The following is a 7,514-nucleotide window of genomic DNA, read 5'->3' on the forward strand; positions in this document are numbered from 1 at the left end:
GACTTAATAGATCATGAAAAAGAAACAAAGGAATGTAATTAGATGTAAAAATGTATATATAAATTATTTTCCAAAGTAGATAGATGACTAAATAAGTGTCAAAGTTTAATGATGCCAATGAATACCATGAATTTAAATGAGTATGGTGGTATAAACTTTACAGTGATGACAAACTACAAGTCTTATAAAATTGAGAGTTGGTTGTGGGATATAAATATTAGTGAATAAAGATATGAATAAAAATTAAATAGATTGATAGCCATTTGAAGTGTTCGGTTTTATTTGGATCTCAAAATGGCATCTTACTGTGTTTTGGATAGCTAATAAGAAAAATCTGGATAAATCTGAACTTGCGTTAATTTGGCATTAAGAACTCCGTAAATCTGAACCTGCACATCTCTAATAGAAATAGTAATAAGGTAAAATAAAAATGTGCTATAAAAGTTATTCCAATGTGTGAAGTACATGTATATGAAACATGATACTAATGATATAATTACATAGACTAGATTACATTTGGTGTGCAAACTGCAGTGGTAGTCATGTTTCTTTTAGTAATGCCCTATGGGATGTGTTGATTCACAGCAGCTGGATTGCCACAGGTTGTCTACCCTAGCGTGACCACCTTGAGCAGCAGTGACTTCAGTAAATTGTTCATTTCAATTGTTGACCAGTCCCACACAATCATGGGTGTTGATGGTCTTCATTTTATGAACATCCTACTTCAAATTCTGTCACAGAATTTCCATTGGCTTCGCTTTACAGCATAACATTTTTTCTGCTTAAACCATTTTTTTAGACTGACTTGTGTGTTAAGGATCGTTGTCTTGTTGCAAGGCCCATCTTCTTTTGTGCTTCACTTCAGACTGATACCCTGACATTTTTCTGTAGAATTCTTGGGTACAACCCACAGTCCATAGTTCCACCACTGATGGCATGCTGCCCTGATCCTGAAGCAGCAAAACAGACCCGAGCCATGATATTGCCATTGCAACGTTTCATGGTTAGTATGAGGTTCTTATGTTGGTTTGTAGTGTTTAGTTTTCTCCAAATACATTATTTCTCCTTTTAACTCCAAAAAAAAGTTCTGTTTTAGACTCATACATTTACAGAACTCTTTTCCAGTAGTCCTCTGGCTCATCCAGGTGGAGACTAGCAAACTTTTTAAATGGGTACCAATATTTTTCTTGAGTTGTGTCTTCCTCCTTACTATCCTCTCATGTACATTGAGTGTTATCCTAAAGGGTTGTCTAAAGCTGGAAACACACCTGATGGCGTGCTGATTATCCAACGGTCCTTCCAATGGTGCGGATTGTGTGTACCTGCGTACACACTATGCAAAAATCGTGTGCAATGCCGGTGTCTACTCCACAACACATTCTCCCATCTGCCGTGCAGCACAGTTCTTTGTAAGGCCTGCAGAAATCTACTTTGATTAAGGCATGTCATGTGATCATAAACTTGTTTGGTGAAGACCAACCATTACATTTGAAGATAACGGTTTGTTTGTTTTTAAATAGGACAAAACCACCAAAATCTGCACCTGATTGTCATGCAATTGATTGAAACTCCTGACTGTAATTATCCCCATAAGATAGCTAGCATACTACTAATTAATTTAACTGTGCAGTCCTGGAGCTGTGTGTGATTTTCTGCACACATTTTATGGTACATTAACGGTTTGTAGATAATCAGAAAATTATAATGGCTTCACAGCTATCGCCATTGTATTTTTATTATACTATTAACTCTGTGGGATAATATCCACCGTAAATATACTTTTGATTACTATTTCTATCAATTTTCTTTCTAATGATTATCTTATGCCTTTCTTCATTCTTCTATGCTAACACTCACCACCAGCTCTTATACATTAGAAAGACTTAAACCTTGATAGATATATATATATATATATAGTTTACAGAAGACCTTGGGGTGCCCTATAAATGATAATACTATAACGATACGTTTCTAAATTTCATTGTATTCATTGGCTTCAATCTGTCACTATTATTTAGTCCTCTATCTCCATTACTTTTTCAACATTTCTTTACATGTTTTATTTCTACATTTTAAATTCTCCACATACATTCCCTATTTTTTATTTTGGGTTTTATTTTCCATTTACAGTGTATTTAACTTGTAAAATACATTTTTACTAACCGTTCTGTATTCATCCACCACCAGCTGCCAAAATTACCTTAGGACATGTCTTTTATCTGGACATCTAGGTGAAGGAAACCAAAGTCTCAGCACTCCATGCCAACTTATGGTTATGTGTACATCTTTCTGTTCTGTAACAGAGTTTTGTGTACCTGTTTTTATTATCAACTTAGATCATTATATGCGGAAAATGTCTGTTACAGTTTGCTTTCCAAAATATTTATTCAGCTCAGTTACACTGTAGACATTAATAATATAAATTGTGTATTGCAGTCTGTAATGATGCAGTCACTACACTGTTACTTTTTGTACAGATGCCAACACCGCGATATGGCATGGTTTGCGGTGTAGCAAAAAGCGATGGTATGTGCGGTATGCTCCTACCCCCTGAATATATATTTAGAAAGGCGTTTTATTTGAGGTAGCATTTATTTGTACCGAACGTGACAGTGCATCAAATGCCACATTCCATACCTGCCCATCATTTCCTTTTTCAGTTCCCAACAATTAAAGATTTGTCTACAAAGAAACTGTTTAGTGCTTTAAATTCTTTATTTTTCAGTCTGCTTTGCAGTACCTTTGGAGATGACAAGGGATTATGCCTACAGAAAGAATTGCTCAATGTTAATGCCACACTCAGATGTGATCACTGAGCACTTCCTCCTACAGTTACTGTCAGAGAAGCACTGTTACACAAGGTAGTGAGGATAAGAATGTATTGTACAGACATAGTGGGGGAAATTCAAATGTTTGAAAAGTTGGTCAGGTGCCTGTTTTTTCCTGTCTATTAGATAGGAAAAAACAGACACCCAACTGACTTTTCAAACATTTGAATTCCCCCCCAGTCACTGAGGATCTCCTCCTACAGTCACTGTCAGAGAAGCACTGCTACACGAGATAGTAATACTGGGAATGTAATAGAGACATGATCACTGAGCACCTAGTCACCGAGAAGCACGCTACACAAGTTAATGAGCACCAGCTACTGATAGTCACTGCGAGGAGCACTGTTACATAAGGAAATGAGAATTAGGAAGTAGTTATAGTCTACAGTTAAGCTGCAGACATCATAATGCCAGTGAGAAAAAAAACAATGCAGTTGTAATGTTTAAAACAAAACAAAACACATTAACAGTTTTATAACTGCATGTGATACTTTACTATCATGGCTAAAGTTATGATGCTGGCATGGTTAAATACTTAAAATAACATTACAACCATGTCTGCATTACACTGTCAACATTTTGACTGTTGACTAATCAAATGCATCCCTGAGAATCTTCTACCCAGACATGACCATCGATGAAGAAGCAAAATGACTTAGGATAATATAGATGCGCTTGCAGTACATACATGGCCATGGAGCACCTCCTACAGGCACTGTAAGGAGCGCAGCGACACGAGGGAATGAGGAATGATATACCATACAGACATGATCACTGAGAACCACTTTCTACAGTCTCTGGAAGGAGCAATTCTGTACAAGGTAATGAGGATGGAAATGTAATGCACAGACTCTGGGAGCGTTCTAATTCCATTTTGCACTTTAGAATAATAAAATGCAGTTCTAGGTTAGCAACCCAGTGTATGAATGTTATTTCTGGATTCTATGCATAATTTGTGCAAACAGTAATTATTTTGTATTACTTGAAAGTACATGCCAGGTGTTTAAATGTTTTATACAATCAATAAAGTAATAAGATGCTGAGGACGGAGTCAATTTCTTGCTTATAAAAGGACTTTTATTGTCAAAGTATGAGGCCTGTGGATTCCAATGACTGCTGAAAAATCCATTTAAATCATAGTATTGTTTGTAGAAATTTGGATGAGTTTAAATAATCTTGTGACCGTTTGCCTGATTAACCTAAGTGAAGGCTGAAGTGCTTTAGGGATTTTAACACCTTCATATCTAGAGTTTTTCAGATAAACTGCCCGATAGTGATCCAATGCCAGTCCTAGGACGCAGCTTGGATCATTTACTGCAGCTGGAGGTAACAGATGCCTCCATTTACATACAGAGTTATTGGTAAGCAGCAGCGATAGCCACTCCGTCCACATCCGAATTAGCCCCTATACGTGTCCAACCAGTGGAATTACGTTAAATGGGGTTCTGCCAAATCCATTTTCTCTAATGGGATGAGGTAGGGTTGTAAACTACTATTTGGAATAGCTAAAGCCAACACTTCCATCACTATCAGAAAAGATACATTAAATGAAATCCATATTAAAGACCATAGAATTGCTTTATTTGCAGAAGACTTCTTGCTACCATCACACCAACTTCAGTCTTGTCATGTGCGCTTAATAAATTACATTGGTTTGGAAATTATGCTCTTTTCAAGGTAAACATAACAAAAAAACAAACCTTGTCTCTGTGCCCCAGTCCGCCCCTGCTTATTTCCCAACATAAAGTCACCCTTCTGCCTAGATCATCTGAAAAATTGTACCAACACCTCCAAATCTGTAATATTGTTTGAACCTGACTAAAGGTTGGCGATCGGGACAGGGCTGTTGTCTGTAGCTGCACACTATACTCATGTGTCTGACCGAAAAGTCTACTTGTCTCCTCCAATTGTGTTTTTAACACATTAGAGTGGCTGGGCAGAATTTTCTTCCTGCATCTCTGGCACAGACGTGTAGCATGCGGCTGTGGTGGCACACGAGAGATGAATGGCAACAGTCATACGGTCATTGCCCCCTCTGGATCTGCCACAGCAAGCCAGTTAGCAACATTTATACCCCTTTCACAAAGAATGTGAAGGTAATTCGACGATTTGTCATTTTGTCTGTTTACCAAAACACACGTAATGAAGACGGTTTAAAGTGCAGTTATTAGCTTTAATTTAAGGATATTCACATCCAAATTGGAGAAAGGGTTTAATAAGTGATATAATATGTAGCCCCCTCTTTTTCAAGGAACCAAAAGTAACTGGACAATTGACTCAAAAGCTATTTCATGGACGGGTCTGGGCTATTCCTTTGTTATTTCTTCATCAATCAAACAAACTTGATTTGGCAACTTCTAAGAGGTTCCTGTAATCTTTCTGATGGATTTTGTTTGGTTTTGCACCCTAAAGGGCCCCATACACTAGAATGATAATGCGCAATTTCAGGCATTCGGCCCGATATATCTGGTGAAATCGGGCATTTTGGAGGTGTTTCTGATCCGATCCACGTTCCCGTGAGCATCTGATTGGATCCTCCAGATTGAACGTGCTGCACTCGTGATACATCGGACCCCGCAGGCATGGCTGGGATCGGCCAAGGTATATTGTATGCAAAAGGACAGCATACGATGCATCTTGGGCGATCCTGCCGCTGGGGTGATCGCCTGCGACATGTTAGACGGACATGTCGCAGTAGTGTATGGGGCCTTTAAGGATGTCTTGTTTCGCTTGCATTGAGACCTGCTTTGACCATATGTTGTGAGTTCACAGCAACAGATTCCACATGCAAATACCACACTTGGAATCAACTCCAGTTCTTTTGCCCGCTTAACTGATAGAGAAATAAAGAATAGCCTAGACATGTCCATGAAACAGCTTTTGAGTTACAGTGGGGATTGAAAGTTTGGGCACCCCAGGCAAAAATTCATTTTAATGTGCAAAAAGAAGCCAAGGAAAGATGGAAAAATCTCCAGAAGGCATCAAATTACAGATTAGACATTCTTATGTCAAAAAAAGTTTGATTTTATTTCCATCATTTCCACTTTCAAAAGAACAGAAATCAAAAAATGGCGTCTGCAAAAGTTTAGGCACCCTGCAGAGTTAATACCTTGTACTGCCCCCTTTGGACAGCTGAGACCTGGCAGTGTAATGGATTGTTCTCAATCATCGTCTGGAAAGAACAGGTGATGTCAATCTCAAAGGTTTTAAAAGTCCAGACTCATCTGACCTTGCTCCAACAATCAGCACCATGGGTTCCTCTAAGCCAGGCATTCCCAACCACGGTCCTCAAGGCACACCAACAGTGCAGGTTTTAGTGGTATCGAGGCTTCAGCACAGGTGACTTCATTAGTAGCTCAGTTATTTTGATTTAACAATCTGTGCTGCAGCCTGGATACCACTAAAACCTGCACTGTCGGTGTGCTTTGAGGACCGTGGTTGGGAATGCCTGCTCTAAGCAGTTGTGTAGAACACTGAAACTGAGAATAGTTGACGCTCACAAAGCAGAAGAAGGCTATAAGAAGATAGCAAAGAGTTATCAGATGCCCATATCCTCTGTTCGGAATGTAATTAAGAAATGGCAGTCATCAGGAACAGTGGAAGTTAAAGCAAGATCTGGAAGACCAAGAAAAATATCAGACAGAACAGCTGGCAGGATTGTGAGAAAAGCAAGTCAAAATCCACATTTGACTGCACGATCCCTCCAGGAAGATCTGGCAGACACTGGAGTTGTGGTACACTATTCCACTATAAAGAGATACTTACAAATATGGTCTTCATGGAAGAGTCATCAGAAGAAAACCTCTTCTACGTCCTTACCACAAAAATCAGCGTTTGAAGATTGCAAATGAACATATAGACAAGCCTGATGCATTTTGGAATAAAGGTCTGTGGACCGATGAGGTTAAAAATCGAACTTTTTGGCCGGAATGAGCAAAGGTACGTTTGGAGAAGGAAGGGCACAGAATTTAATGAAAAGAACCTCTGTCCAACTGTTAAGCATGGGGGTGGATCAATCATGCTTTGGGGTTGTATTGCAGCCAGTGGCACAGGGAACATTTCACGAGTAGAAGGAAAAATGGATTCAATAAGATTCCAGCAAATTTTGGACGCTAACTTGATGCCATCTGTGAAAAAGCTGAAGTTAAAGAGAGGCTGGCTTCTACAAATGGATAATGATCCTAAACACACCTCAAAATCCACGGTGGATTACATCAAGAGGCGTAAACTGAAAGTTTTGCCATGGCCTTCACAATCTCCTGACCTCAACATAATTGAAAATCTATGGATAGACCTTAAAAGAGCAGTGCGTCACAGACAGCCCAGGAATCTCAAAGAACTGGAAGACTTTTGTAAGGAAGAATGAGCGAAGATACCTCAAACAAGAATTGAAAGACTCTTGGCTGGCTACAAAAAGCGTTTACAAGCTGTGATACTTGCCAAAGGGGGCAGTACAAGGTATTAACTCTTGCAGACGCCATTTTTTGTTTTCTGTTCCTTTGAAAGTGTAAATGATGGAAATAAAATCAAACTTTTTTTGACATGTTATAAGAATGTCTAATCTGTAATTTGATACCTTTTGGAGATTTTTCCATCTTTCCTTGGCTTCTTTTTGCACATTAAAATGAATTTTTGCCTGGGGTGCCCAAACTTTCAATCCCCACTGTACTTTTGGTCCCTTGGAAA

This window comes from Pseudophryne corroboree, chromosome 3, assembly GCF_028390025.1.
Source record: "Pseudophryne corroboree isolate aPseCor3 chromosome 3, aPseCor3.hap2, whole genome shotgun sequence".
In the NCBI taxonomy this organism is placed as follows: Eukaryota; Metazoa; Chordata; class Amphibia; order Anura; family Myobatrachidae; genus Pseudophryne; species Pseudophryne corroboree.